The following is a 15,837-nucleotide window of genomic DNA, read 5'->3' on the forward strand; positions in this document are numbered from 1 at the left end:
ACTGGGCACAGGCTGCAGAATCCCAGGTCTGCTCTTCCTCATCTCCTCCTCCTGCACACGGGAGGCTGGTCCAGGTCAGAGCTGCCTTCTCCCAGGGGCGGGAGCAAGGTATGGCAGCTCCTTCAGAGGCATCTGCCTGACTCCAGCACTTCTATTAGAGAAACCTGACACACACACATGCCAAGAGCGCACGCAGATCAAACAGATGCTGTCTGTCACAGAGCTTAAAGCCTAATTACAGAAGATTACAGAAACTATTTATAAATATTTATATCCATTTAAATATATTTATAAACGTATCAGGATTGGATAAAAGTGTCTATTGTTACTTCAGCTTAAGACATAACCAAGTAGCATTTATACAATGCTCATACAGTAATCATTTATTTGTATTAAGCTTCTTTTTGATTTAACATGGACAGCAACTGTTAACATTTGAATTGCTGTTAGTAGAAAGCAGGTTGGCACCCACTGAGGAGAAGGGGAGGGTAGAGGCTGGGAAGATCTGGGGCAACAGAGCAAGTGACTATAGCATAGAAAACTGTTCCCCTTCTTAGGCAGAAACCCTCCTGGTTCACCAAGAAGGATACTGGAAACATATAGTTAGGTTATGGATCCTCTTTCATCATTAATCAGCAGATTTACCATGGCAGCACACTGCCTGCCTTCCCCCATCACTCACTCACATTGCACCTGGGGCAGCAGCCATCTCCCACAGCACAGCTCCCCTGTGCTGCTCATCTCACTTGGGTCCTCTACACGTGCAGCAGCACTCTGCAAGTAGAACACCTAAATCACAGCTTTGTGTCACCAAAAGGTTGTCTGACCTCACAACTCACTGCTTTTGTGGGATGCTTTGGAGCAACAGCCTCCCCTGGGCACCTCCTGATGCACGGCGGTGTTGTACTTCTCACTGTGCAGCAGCTTTGTTTGTCCAGTGCTTAGGAAGAGCTTCAGCAAAGGCATTTGGAAAGTCACCTGTGATTTCTTATCTTTTCTTTTTCCAGTTTGGCTTCCTAAAGGAAGCCTGTGTAACTCAGACAAGCTGAGCTGATGGGGCGAAGCCACAGCTAAGAGGGAAATTTCTGCATATTAACACATGCATAGAAGTTGTGTGAAAGGCAGGAGATGAACCTTTGTGTTCCTTTTGCAAGCACAGTGGGGAAGACTCAAGCCTTACCTGTGGCACTCAGCAGCTGATGGGCCACCAACTTGGCTGGAGGTCTGGACTGGCCTTCACGCTGGCTGCAGGTGGCTCTGGATGGATGTGGGGGTACTGGAGGGCACTGAGGGTAAGGGATGGGGAGCAGTGGCAGATGACAGGATAAATTTGGGAAGCACTGAAGGGAAGGCAGCCTGGAACAGCAGCAGGGAGCCCAGAAAGATGCTCACCATGTGAGCTGCTCCCATGGCTGGACCTCAGGGTTCCCACAGTCCCTGTCAAGAGGAAGGTTCACCTGGGCTGTGCCAGGCACTGAGCAGAAGAGATGCTGCCTGCCCTTGGTCTCCATCACAGGCATGCTGCTGTGTTGTGTGGCAAGCCGGCTTATCCCTGCCTGCTTCCAAGCACTTCTCTTTTCCTCCCTCAGGAGAAGACAAAACAGGAAAGTTGCTCCGTGCTCCCGGCAGGGTGGTTTCGAGCAGGACAATCCCTTCGGTCAGGCATCAAATACCAGCATGTGAACCATCTGCTTCTTTGACTAAAACACCCAGAGAAAAGCTGCTGGATTGGAAAGAGGATATTAATCTGAAAAGCATACAACAAAGCAACTGCAGGGTGTTTCCCCCCCGAGCCAGAGCGAGCGAGGGAAAGCTGATTACCATGACACACAGGAGCCCTGATCTAATATTCCACTTCAAGATTTGCAAATAATGTGCCCATTAACATTCATTAGCTCTTTAAATAATACCTGCCAGACCTTCCAGGCAAGGAGGAAAGGCCCCTGCGCCCAGGAATCAATCACAAAACAGCCTCTAATTGTGCTTTTTCCACAGCTACGTGAAGTTTCAATAAAAACAAGGCAGGACAGAGCAGCAGAGCTGGAGCTGTCACTGCTGTGTGCAGAGCTGCACAGAGACACCCTTTCCACTCCCAGCTGCAGCGCGAGCATCTTTGCTCATCAGTGGGCTTCTGTCCGACAGCTCACCCAGGTTCATCAGGGAGGCTCCCTGCAGGAATGTGTGAAGCCAACCTTTCACCACCCAAAATAGCTTCTGTCCTCCTGCTCACCAGGGCAGCCCACAGAGATAAGTGCCATGGAGAGAAAGAGGCTGGTGTCATGCCCATCGTGTCCCAGGAGATGAGGCTCGCTTTAGCTTTGGGAATCCCACATTAATATCCAGCTATAGAAAGGTTTGAGGATGCCTCCTGCAGCCCCAGCTGAAGAAATACCTTAGGAATAGTAAAGGCATGGCCATGAAGCTGTGATGCTACCTACAAATCTCACTGCTGTTTATCACCTGGATTTTCTGCCTTCCCACTTCCCCCCTTCAGAAAGGACAGATCCTTTACAGAAAGCAAAGAGTGATGAGGGCAAGTGATCAAACCACTCTTTGGTCATGTTGGTCTTGGATGCCCACACCAGCACCCTCCCACAAGACTTGATAAATGAAGTTTTCAGCACTGAAAATTAACCCAGCCAAGAGTATCTGTGATGAGGCCACCATTGTGACTGCATCCAAAGTGGACCAGAGGGATGAGTTAAAGGGTCCACCAGCGTGAACAGAGGTCATAAGCAGTGGTAAAACCATGGTGCTACTTTTATTCTCAGAATCCCAAATCAAAAGCATGGGGACATGTCCTTACAGAATTATGAGTTACTGGAACTATGGACTGAAGATCCTTTGGGCATGGTCAACCAAGGTTTGACATTGGAAAGCAGCTTCATGTGAAAGGTCTAGGTATAGAGCAGCAATGCTCCTATCACCTTCTCTTTAGCTGATTCATACTAATGGACATAGCCTGTGTCACCGAACAACCAGCATGATCTGGCTCCCTCTTCTCTACAGCTCCAGCATTGGTTTGAGCATGGGCTGAGCAGCGTGGACATACCAAGTCTAAAAGAAATCAACCTGCCCAAGGGTAAATAGCTTCTCAGCAAGGTAAAAGGTGCGGTCTAACCCTTGTGTGCAGCAGTTCTGATCAAAACAGGGAACAGGGGCAGGGCTGTGGTAGACACAATGGCTTTCTGGGTTAGTCATCATCACCCAACTGGAGCGCACTGAATCACCCTGCTAGCACTCAGCATGCAACTGCTAGGCACTGTAAAGCTCAAATTAGCTGCCTGCACAAGCACGCTCTGGAACTTGTCTGGTGTATTTTAATGCTTTAAAAATCACAGCACCAGATAAGTAGGTCCTTTTACTAAAGGCCACAAGCAAGCCTAGAGGCATCTTGGGGTCTGTAACACACCGTGTTCCTAAGCAAATGGTTCTGTATTGTCACAGATGCTACAGTCTAAGCAAAAACACTGGGAAAGGCACACTTTCCTTGAGAAAAGCTGTGCAGCAACGAGATAGCTGCTTATAGCTGCATTTATCAGCCCAAAATGAGTTTGAGTGGTTAAAAGACAAACTGGACTAACCTGTCCGGGCCAACTAGCCAGGTCAAGGAAAGGCAGCAGCAGAAGGGTGCTGTGAAGGGTCTACATGTCTGCAGGGTTAGTGAAAACTATGCTCCCCAAAGAATATTCTTGAGCACAGGGGACTGAAGAAATTCCTTCAAAGAATAAAGATGAAATATGAAGAAAAATAGGGGACAAACTTGTTTAATGTGTGAATGGTAACAGTGCAATGGAGAAGCAAAGAGGGAAAATCATAGAATAGTTAGGGTTGGAAAGGACCTTAAGATCATCTAGTTCGAACCCCCCTGCCATGGGCAGGGACATCTCACACTAAACTATGTCACTCAAGGTTCTGTCCAACCTGGCCTTGAACACTGCCAGGGATGGAGCATTCACAGCTTCCCTGGGCAACCCATTCCAGTGCCTCACCACCCTTACAGTAAAGAACTTCTTCCTTATATCCAATCTAAATTTCCCCTGTTTAAGTTTGAACCCATTACCCCTTGTCCTCCCTTGTCCTATCACTACAGTCCCTAATGAAGAGTCCATCCCCAGCATCCCTATAGGCCCCCTTCAGATACTGGAAGGCTGCTCTGAGGTCTCCACGCAGCCTTCTCTTCTCCAGGCTGAACAGCCCCAACTTTCTCAGCCTATCTTCATATGGGAGGTGCTCCAGTCCCCTGATCATTCTCGTGGCCTCCTCTGGACTTGTTCCAACAGATCCATGTCCTTTTTATGTTGAGGACACCAGAACTGCACACAATACTCCAAGTGAGGTCTCACGAGGGCAGAGTAGAGGGGCAAGATCAGCTCCTTCAACCTGCTGGTCACACTCCTTTTGATGCAGCAAAAATAGTTAAGTAAATCTCTGTAGACACTGCAAAGAATTGCAAGAATAAAATGAGTTTATGGGCATACTTAAAGGGCAGTGACATGATGAAGAGGGAAATACAGAATTAATGTCCTCTCCTGGGCTTCCTCACAGATTTACCAAGGAAGATGTTGCCATATTGCTCCACATGCATGGAGAAATTAAAGAGCTTCAAGTTTCAGAGTGGAACAGTGGATGTTACCATCACACTGACGCAAAACAGACTGTGACCACCACTGTATATGTAGGATATCATCTTTAGCCTAATCATTCCTCAACCCCAGGTCTGCTCTTTTTGATGTTAGGCCTCCCCCAGCTCCTTGGGTAACAATTCTCACCTCAGACCTGATCTACATTATTGTTTGAGGTGCTCACTGATCCTCCCTTCTCTCATCAGCTCCTATCTAATTTATCCTACCAGCTACCACAAACTAATCTAAAACTCCTTAAAAAGAAGAAAATAAATCTGGTTTATGCTATGTACTTTATTCTCTCATCCAAGACCTGTGTGAACATGAATAAAGTCACTATTTAATAGGGCTGGTCAAGCCTTGCTGCTTGCTCCAAAGCCTGTTTGGATCAGGTATTATTTCAGCCTGTTTGGATCAGCTATTAAAAGTTTGTATGAAACTTGTGAACATGTTCTCGTAGTACACAAGGGAAGGATTAAGGTGTTTGGCACACGGGAACAGCCTGAGAGCAGGCTATCAATATTATACCTGGGGTCTGAGCAGTGCATAGGAGAAAATACAGAGACAGGGATTCACCCAACAAGATGTTGGGGTCTGTCAGAAGAGTTTCCTGTGTTCTTGTTATATTTGGCAGAGATAAATACAAAATGAATTGGGGACACAAAATCCCAGCCTGGTTTGGGTTGGAAGGGACCTTAAAGCTCATCCAGCTCCAACCCCTGCCACAGGCAGGGACACCTTCCACTAGAGCAGCTTGCTCCAAGCCCCTGTGTCCAACCTGGCCTTGAACACTGCCAGGGATGGGGCAGCCACAGCTTCTCTGGGCACCCTGTGCCAGCGCCTCAGCACCCTCACAGGGAAGAGCTTCTGCCTAAGAGCTCATCTCAGTCTCCCCTCTGGCAGGTTCAAGCCACACGTTCCTGTGTAACCTTACCTAGGTGTTCCTGCTCCGGCAGGGGGATTGGACTAGATGATCTTTTGAGGTCCCTTCCAATCTCTAACATACTGTGATACTGTGTGATTCCCCTTGGCCTGTCCCTACAGGCCCTTGTCCCAAGCCCCTCTCCAGGTTTCCTGCAGCCTCTTCAGGCACTGAAGCTGCTCTATTGTCCCTTGGGGAAGCAGAGAGGTGTCTATCCTCTCTAGGGGTGGGAATAGCTCAGCCTGGATAAGTTTCAGGAAGGTTATATTTATCCTATAACAAGTATTTGAGTAGTTTCCAACTCTCCTTCCCCACAGTTGCTTTTTTTCCTATTCCTTTTTCAGTACCTTGGATCACCAGCCTCTAATTATTGCCTGCAGTTATAAACATGTACTTCTCCCTGGAAGAAGTCCATTATTTCTTTTTTACCTAAAAATTGAGGGCAGTTAGCAGATGCTCCAGCAGTGTGAACACTTGCAATTTATTATTAAAACAAGCCCTCCCCCCTCTGCTTTGCAAGAGTTGCTAACACTGCTTTCTGTAGCAGGCTTGTGAGAGTTTCTGTAATCCCAAGCAGACAGCACCCCTTAGTCTGAAGTAGAGACTATGTAATGGGCCTCCCTAGCATTAAAATCAGGGAGTCAGTGGGAATCTCTGTGCAGAGCATAGCTGTAGATAAACTCTCCTGCAGGCATTTAAAGCAGGAGTGGAAGAGCAGAGACATGAGGGAGCCCTTTCAGACCCCAGAATTAGATCAATTGAACTCGGTCCCCAGGGAGCATCTGCTGACTCTGGAAACTCAATGCCCAAAAGAGAACTTCAGGCAGCAGCCAGCTCCCACAGTGTCCTTACACCTTTAAAATCTCAGTACCCCTCATGTTTAAGAGCTCAAACAGCGACTAGATTGAGCCATCTGCAACAAATCACCCTGATATCATTTCAGTGTTAAAATCCTTTGTGTTAGTTGCCCATAAATAAAAAGTTGTAAAAAAGTTACTTTGAAACCAAGAAGCTTTTCTTGATTAAATCCTTAAAGCATCTAAAGAGCCCTATTCCAGTTTAAAGCTTCATTTTTAACAACACAGCTTTTTTTCTTTTAAAAGCTACCTGGCTCTCATACTTGATAACTCAAAGTGCAGGAAGATAAAATGTTTGTATTAGCTTCTCTAACCTATATAATCTATTAAATATAAGCAATATAATGTTAAAATGAACTAAAATTAATACTATATTATTAACATAAGGAACAATATCCAAAGCAGCACCGGGTATTCATGAAACAGTAAAAGTGTTTGTTTACTGCATTGAACCTCCCATTAACTATTACTAGTGCTGTTGCTACTGAAAAGGCCTAATAGTCTTTTGCAATGTGATTTTCACTACACAGAGCCCAAGAATGGTGGACTTGTGTTTAAAGAGCAAGGTGATGGGACATGAACTCCCCTTAGCCCATGTTTTTTGCTCATTTTGGCTGCTATCACCATTGATCAGTGGCTATTGCCTGACTTGTTCCAGCTTAGCTCTGCAAATGCTTCATGAAGATGCAGCAAACCTCAGTGGTAATCACATAAGAACCGACCCTTTGCATCGAGCCTGGGAGGGGGCTTTTTGTGCATCTTGCAAACCTTCTCGGTGATGAGAGCCACTGCATTAAAAGGAGGCATAAAAGTAACAGCAAGCACCCTAGGTAAGGGGCCCTTGAAGCCACCTTTAGCTCAACCTGGTGAAGGGCTTGAGATGCCATCAACCCCTTTGACACTCAGACCCATTTTGTGCTCCAGGAGGATCAGTGCCACCAGGTTTAGGAACAACAGAAGGGTGAGCATAACCTGAGATATATACCAGCAGGGGGTTTTATGACTATGTTATTAATGATGCTTTTCCATATTAATTCAGAATGTTAGTATTACTGTAACAGGGATAATAACCATTTGTTATATTTTGATTGGACTGTTAAGGCTGTAATTAGACTAACAGCAAACCCATAGCTCCACAGAAGAAGTGCTCTAATTTTACGTGTAATGACAATTCAGGTCTGACAGGCAGGTGAGGCAGGGTGAAGGGGCAATGGGGCAGATGCAGCTCCCACTTCCCCACCATCAGCAACATACCTGCAAACACGGAGAGAATCACCAGGGGATCTTGTTATGGCTTTGAAAGTCAGTGCTGATGTCAGAACACGCTGGAGGAGGGTGTTTGAGGACAGCTAGGGATGGCCTCCTAGTTAGCAGGTCATCAACTCTGTACCTTGCACAGATTGCTATTGGTCAATGTCTCAATTAACAGCCATCCCAGGATAACTTGTAGCTGTACCATTAATTAGAGGTCAGAGATGGCTGGAGCTGTCTTACTCGAACTGGTAGGATGCACCTCTCTTTATATTCCCAGAAACACAGAGCAGCTAAAATACAGAATACGCTTTGTTTGCTGCCTTGGAACTGCCAAGAGAAGACTTGTCTTGGGTGGGCATCTCCTAATTTTAACCAATCTTATCACTTTCTGATGAGCAAGTATCAGCTTTGCCAGGAAGAGCAACAGGCATTGCCATAAGAGACTCAATAAAGCACATGTGCTTTGTTCTGCACTCCTCTCCCTGAAGCAGAAAGCATCCCAGTGAAAGCTGAGGGCGGGGGGAGCAGTGAGAGGTAGCAGCCATCAATCCATCTGGTAATGCCTTAAATCGCATCCAAGACGAGCATCCCATTAACTTTGTTTCTCTGAAATCCTATTTAGGGAAGCGGCTCATAAGATGTGGAGTAACAACAATGTGACTTTCATATCACTTTGAGAGAAAGCACTTGAATGCACCCTTAGTTTATCTTGAGAAACCAGTCATTGCAACTGCGAGCCAGAGCTGGAGAACTCACTTTCATGCTGGTTCCAATTGATAAGCCCCGAACCGAGCCTGATAGTTGTGTCTTGTTTACCCAAGTGACAAGACGACTCTTTGTGTCCAAATACTTCTCTGAAAGCACCCACCTTAGTTAAAGCCTTGCAAGGGACTTCAGCTTTGAATGCTCTCCTTGATTCACAAGGAGAGGAGCGGATGCTGCACGGGAACAATACCGATGCGGAGAACAACCTGCAAACATGAAGCCTGGCAGCAATCACATCCTCAGTTTGCTTGGTTTTATCTGTTAATAGTTGTTGCCTGCTCAGCACAAGTTGTTCTCAGTGGCAAAACCTGCTTTCATTATAAAACCCCCTTTGCTTTTCATGGAAAGCTGCTGCCTGGTATGATGCAGCAGTTAAGCTGTGAACAAGCTGAACCCCCACAACGCAGCCAAGAGGTCCTGGCCCCAATGGGTTATCCCCCGAGGACCTCGAACCAGGAGGAAAGCCCTGAAGAGAGGCAACCCTCTTCAGTCCTATCTGCCCATCCTGAATTTAGGTGCTTTATTAAGCACTGCTGGCAAGCCTGCTGCTAAGCATCTCATCCAGGGAATATCATGCTGCCTGGAGGCAGAGGATGTTTGTGCCCTCAGGCAAGAATGGGATTTACCCTGTGCCCCAAACAAGTGCTCTGATAACAGGATTATTTCAGGAAGTGTGGAGGAAGAGACGTGGGGACTCTCCAGCTGTGGTTTGGGAGCACAGAGCAGCTGCTGGGTCTTCTATGGAGATCTCTTACGTGTACTTTGCCAGACTTGCAGATTAGGTCCCATTGGGGCAAAACTACAGCTTTAAGGGCACTTTGACAACAAGCTGGCTGCACAGCCCAGGGTCCTAACACTCTAGGCCCCACTTCCAGTACAAGTATGAAGTGGGACAGGGCATACAGACACAGATGGTCCTGCAGACAGTAAGCCCACAGTGCACTGCTGAGTTCTCTGCACTCTTCCATAAGTCATCTACTCCATAAGCACACTGCAGATAGAGCTTTCTCTGGTGGTGCAACTGTAGGATGGCTTGGACTGGTTTAATTCATTATGCTTCATCCCTTTCAAAAGCTAGACTTACAGTTAAAGAAGCATAGAATGGTTTGTGTTCGAAGAAACATTAAATATCATCTAGTTCCAACCCCCTGCCATGGGCAGGGACACCAGGGACATCATTTTACATATTGCAAGCATGATCTAGTGGCCTGTGCTTTGTTCGTTGTAACTTCTTGTTTTCTTCGTTAATTCTATTTCATCTAATAAAGTGCTTTAATTTACTCTAATTTCCATATTGTACTGTAGCTAAAGAACAGAGATAAAGAGAACTACAAGAAACGTCAACTAGATAATTGGTTAATTAAAACAACTTAACTGGTATGTGGTTTATAACATATTGTTCTTGCAGAAGCAACAATATGGTGAACTGCTTTGGATAGGTAATTCCAAGTTTCAGCTGCCTTTTATGAGTGTATCCTATAAAAGAGCTGGTAATTATGAAATTCAGATCATTAGGCTCCCTTTCTCAGGAAGATTTGAACTGCTTTGTATTAAACCCTTATCCACACTTGTCCCCCCCATCTGTTAAGGGCAATTCATAGTTGTCATGGGAATTTGCCCAACTGCACCTACCCACTGCTACCATCACAGAAGCAATTTGGGTGGAGAAGACACATTCACAACCATTTCCTTCCCTGAAAGAAGCTTGGATCAGGTAGGATACCATGGAGGGAGAGCAATGACTGCTGAGCCTGCTCCAGGCAGAGGGCAGGATGGATGGTATCAGGGTTGGGCTTGGGCTGGGAACATGCAACTGAGTGTCAGAGAGCCTCCAGGGAGAGACAGGGATCAAAGAGCCAGGCCTAGGAGAATGTGGCAAGGGAAGACCTGGGATGAGAAGTGGCTGTGCAGAATTCACTGCAACCCTGAAATCAATGGATCACTTGCTCAAATCAAGTCCAGAAGCAAGGATCTGCCTGTGAAAAGCAGGGCGAGAGATGTTAATAAACCTTAAATGTTCTCTTCTGTCTGGTCAGCTTGTGCCTTTGGGTCACTTACACTAAGACCTCCCAAAAGAGTTGGTCTGAAAGTGCCAAGAACATCCCTCTCACTTGGCTTCAGCAGGAGAAATGTGGCCCATATAGAAAGGGGCGGGTTGAGCTGGAGATTAAGGCACTGAAATTCAGCTTCTGATGTGCCTGTGTGCCCTGTGAATCCTACTGTGATCATTTTAACAGCAGTTTGGGTACCTAGCTCATGTAGATACCTGCAGTTATGTCCCAGTTTAAGCTGAAGCCCACTTGCAATGAGAGAGTGGATGGGACTGCACATCTCCATCCAGATAGCAAAACCAGGCATTAGACAAGTGCTTTCCAGAGGAAGCAAAAGAGGACCAAAAGCTCTACTCAAATAGAAAAATGATAACAGGGAACTATTTTTTAGTTCTCAGTTCCAGGTGATTTAAGTAATTGGAAAATCACAGTTGTGAAACTGCTCTTTGCAGAGCATCATAATCAACCACACAACTCAGCAGGGCCTAAGTGCAGCAGAGTGGCTCTAAAGACCCCTTAAGAAATGTGCTTTTCTGGGGGAGACTTGTCATTTTGAGATGGCATCTCTAGGAACAGCAGCTCCTTCAGAAAAGATGAAGCCTTCAGGACCATAAGGATGCAGTGATTTATGTAATGCTTATTAAAAGACTTTAGCCAGCTTGCTGACAGACACTATCATTCCAAGGTCTTCCTTCTGCAAGAATACTAACTGTAAATAATGGGCAACTCTAACAGTGCAAAGAAAACTCTGAGCACTTGGAAGATAATCACCTCCAGTCTGGGAGACATAACTGAGGAGAGCACTACTGATTTGGACAAGGGAGATGACTGCTCACACAGCTAAAGCCAAGCTTGTGCTTGCATATCATGCTCAAGTGATACCTACATAAGGGCTGTGTCTTCTCAATGATGTATTCAGATCACGCATCCTCCCCTTCACATTATTAACTTTGACTCAGTGCTTCGAATTCTGCTCCAAGCAATCCATAATCTCCAACCAAATAATCATAAGGGCCCTGCTGGCCTTAAAACATATGTCTCTGACAATAGCAATAAACCTATTTATTACTATTGTGACCACTGAAGAAAAGTCCATGCAGTGCGAGCATCACATCATCCAGATTTATCTGTAAAGCGAGCCATAGCCAGCATTTACTAAAAGGATCAGATAAAAATATTACTCTTAAGATCTACTGATCATGTATGTGGGCATTTAGATAGAGACAGTTACCACTATAAAGACTGGGATAGGAAAAAAGACATAAAATGAGATTAAGACAGAAGGATATAAGCTACCATAAAAGTAACTCAATAAACAGAGTTCTGAGCTCAAGTCTGTACCATCCACAGCAGCATCCCACCACTATAAAGGCAGGGATGCATTAGGGTCAGGTTAAAGAAATCCAAGGATGGGAAAATGGTTCTTACATAGACACAGGTTTTGCCCAGATGCCCCAGACAGTGTGATGTGGGAAAGGGCACCTACTTCAAAGCTTTAGGACTAGCAAGTGTCTATCTCTGGTGCTCGCTAGAGCAAAGCGGCTACTGCCCCAGAGGTTCTGAAGCAATAAATGTATTGACAGAATAATGATAACATGTTTGCAGTAGAAAATTGCCTATATTCAGGCAGTGTCATGCTATAACTCTGCAACAATATCAGGCAGTCTAAGAAATAGGAAGAGAAAGATTTGGAGATATTTTCAGCTTTTAAAGAGAATTAAGCAAAATGGAAATCACTAGCAATACGTGCACTAAAATAGAATTGCACACAAAAACAGGGGAACTGTAGGGGCTCCACTGGGGTATCTTTACATATTTAAGAACACAAATGTCTGCAGGACCAAACAAGCTTTACAGCCTTCACTTCCCTCTACTGATACATAAAAAACAGGGGACTTGCAGAAATAGAGTTAATTCACCACTGGATATGCAGAGAGAATAGCTGTAATAAAAATTAATGTGCTCCTTGGCTAGTATTTATTTTTCAAGTGCTCCCACTAAAATCCTGGGTACAATAGAGGCAGGAGAGCAAGAGGACATTTCAGACTTTTATGGGTAAAACAACCCTCAATCATGAGCGGGAGAGCAGGGGAAGTGAAAGGAATGTCATTCCCCCATGTAAAAAATGAATATATGATCAAAGCTAGACTATGAAAGGTTTTCTGGTGCTGCAGATTGTAACACCAGTTTTAGGAGCTTTCCCCCTTCTCCACGGAGTACCTTTGGAGCTCGTAATACGTCTGCAGCTGGAATAGGCTCTTGTGGCTGCTCTCAGAGCGGCCGATGTCAGTGCATATTAGTTGACTGGGAGCTCTCAAATCCCGTTTTCCCCTTCAACCCCCTGTCCCTCCCTTCATGGGGAAGATAAACAGCGACACAGAAAGGTATTTTGAATCCAAAAAGCAAGGAGCGTTATGACAGACAGAATAACACACCAGATTCTGTACTTAAAAAAATCCATTTATTGGCCAGCAAACAGCCTTTAGTATATATATGTATCTATAATTTTATTTGCTTACTTCCTTCCATAAAAGTTTATTCTGCCTAAGATACTCACTAAGATTTTATCAAGGGTAATAATAGTGATGTGATATGAGTGGATCTATAATGCTTCAGGCCCTACCTATTGCCACCGATGGCAGAGGGAGGCAGCTTAGATTTTAAAAGGATGAGATGGGAAGCCTCTGGCACCAGCAGAAATGAAGCACAGAAGGGAGAGTGCAGCCCCTTTTACAACAGTGTATCTGGGATGTTAAGAGTGACTTTTCAGCATCAAAGCTGTCCTACTTCCAGAGCCTTATCATATTTGCCAAAGCACAATTGAGGGAAAAGGACTTCAGCAAAAAATTACATTCCACAGGAAGGCTTGGTAATAAATAAATCACATCCCACTTCTAGAAACAATTTCCCATGATCAATAATGAATAAAAAAAAAGTGAGGTCCAAAGAAGTGTTGTGACAGCATGACATGTAAGTGAGTGACAGCAAGGATTTTGCTTTAGCAGCAAAATCAGTGCCTGATAAAACATCACATTTCCCTAGACTAGAAAGGTGCTGCAGAATAGGAAGAAAAACTCAACACACCCAACAAGGGCCCTGCAGCACAGCCCAAAGACAGATCAGGTTCTGAATATAAAGCTACCTCCTGGGCTCGGAGTTGCTGTGCTGCACAGACAAAACTTGGCACCAGCACATAGGTGCAGAGATGAGAGAGTAAACTGCTTGCACTGAGGACCAGGACAGCTTCAGATTTACACAAAGGCTGCTGAGACCAGGATGATGATAGAATGTTTTGTAAGGGACCTTAAAGCTCATCCAGCTCCAACCCCTGCCATGGGCAGGGACCCCTTCCACTAGAGCAGCTTGCTCCAAGCCCCTGTGTCCAACCTGGCCTTGAACACTGCCAGGGATGGGGCAGCCACAGCTTCTCTGGGCACCCTGTGCCAGCGCCTCAGCACCCTCACAGGGAAGAGCTTCTGCCTAAGAGCTCAGCTCAGTCTCCCCTTGGGCAGGTTCAAGCCATTCCCCTTGGCCTGTCCCTACAGGCCCTTGTCCCAAGCCCCTCTCCAGGTTTCCTGCAGCCTCTTTAGGCACTGGAGCTGCTCTAAGGTCTCCCCTTCAGGAGCCTTCTCTTCTCCAGGCTGACCCAGCCCAGCTCTCTCAGCCTGGCTCCATAAAAATGCTCCTTAGTCATCACCTATATCTGGCAGCAGCCTCAGCTAACTGTTAGCACAATGTGGGATTACTGATCATCAGGTGCAGCACTTGGTGGCCATAACCAGAGATGGGATCTCTGCTGCAGAACAGCAGTAGATATCCTGGTACCCTGGTCCTTTACTACCTCAACACTTTCTGACATGCAGCCCATCTGCCGTCTGCATTCTGGGGACATACCAGGCTTTGAATTTTCAATTGCTAAAGGCGTTTTCAACTTGCAGCTTACACATACCTAAATCTCAACTCTTCCATCTGTCTTTAGAGGGCTTAATACAGAAGCCAACAACACTTATTTCCCTGCAAGAGCAAAGGAGAATGGGCGTGATAAGACCCTGCAGTCCAGAAAGGTTCTGTGAAGGATTAGTACTGAATGAAAAGCCAGTGTCATGGGGAGAAATGGCTCTAATTCACATCAGAACAGCCTGTACATAAACTATTAGGAGGTCCAAAGATCCCTGTGCCTCTGGAGACATCAAGGCAGAGCTATCTTGCAGGTGCTGGCCTTTTCCTCCTGTAGAACAAGCCCTTTTGTTTTCTGAGGATATTCTTGGGTCTTGCTTAGACACAACCAAACCTATTTTTGGTCAGTAATAACGTGGAGCTCAACTGCTGGACCTGCCACATTCATAAGCCAAGACCTTGCTGTTCTGCTCATCTCCAAGTGTTCTCATGCTGCTAGTGCTCAACTAATCATTGTGAGCTCAACTGATTATTATGAGCTGTCATTTAAAGCGAAGAGTGTCATGTCCAGCTCCAAACCTGACATCATCTCTACAGATAAACACAAAGTCACAGAAGCAAACATTATTTTTGTGACCACAGTTTCCAGTTTCAACGACCGCTCCAAGCAGAAGGATAAAGTGCAAATCCATCCAGTTATGTATTTACTTAAAAGCCTTGTAAGGACCCGTTTCACATTACTGAGAACACTTTGGCACCAACTATCTGAGAATAAGCAAATATGAAAACAAACCATGAAGAAAAGGGAGCATAATTGGGAATTCTCAGGAATAGTTGACACGATGCCAAAACCCCACAGTCCCACAACTTAAAGAGGAGCTGTGCTGCTTTAATAGCATTCCTGGTGACTGTCGCAGCCTGCAGCAGAGCTGGCTCAATGTGTGGAGGACTTGCGAGATGAGCACATGCCCATCAGTTATCATTCCCAGTTTGCACCCACGGGCCAGATTCGGCTTCGAGGCTTCCTGATAAACTGAGTCCTGATCAGAATCTGAAAATGAAGCTGCCTGAGCTCACAGCTTCCCTTCCCCACTCCCCAGCAGTGAGTCAGACAGCTTTGCAGAGCGCTGAAGATCAAGAAGGGAAGCGGGATGATGAGCAGGCAGCAGCCAGCTGCTCCTCTCCCAAACACAGCAATAAGCTTTTCAAGTCCTTCTCTCTGGTTTCTTGGTAATCCAACCATGACACCAGCTGAGGCATCCTGCCTGCCTCCGAGGACACTGTGACTGGGGTCGGGGCTGCCATGAGCTGGCACCAAGGCACCCCTGCAGTGGTTGCTCCCATCTACCCAGCACTTCTGCAGCCCAGGCGGCACCCAAACCCATGCCACCTCACCCCAGGCAACTCCCTGCACCCTTCACCAGCTCTTCTCCTCCTCCAGACAGGAGATGGTGAGAAGCTGCCAC

At 45.9% G+C, this 15,837-nt stretch overlaps 1 long non-coding RNA gene across 1 annotated transcript; it reads right to left on the reverse strand.

Annotated features, from left to right (window-relative positions):
* Positions 1–15,047: 15,047 nt before the first annotated feature.
* LOC133212458 (uncharacterized) lies at positions 15,048–15,621 on the reverse strand. The gene is made up of 2 exons (XR_009725480.1): positions 15,240–15,621; positions 15,048–15,132 (listed from the first exon to the last, which is right to left on the reverse strand). It is a non-coding gene; the product is annotated as an uncharacterized LOC133212458 (long non-coding RNA).
* Positions 15,622–15,837: the final 216 nt, after the last annotated feature.

The sequence above is a fragment of the Neopsephotus bourkii genome, unplaced genomic scaffold (genome assembly GCF_033783945.1).
Source record: "Neopsephotus bourkii isolate Nb327-2 ecotype Australia unplaced genomic scaffold, CSIRO-AGI_Nbou_v1 NB_716, whole genome shotgun sequence".
NCBI classification, from domain to species: domain Eukaryota; kingdom Metazoa; phylum Chordata; class Aves; order Psittaciformes; family Psittacidae; genus Neopsephotus; species Neopsephotus bourkii.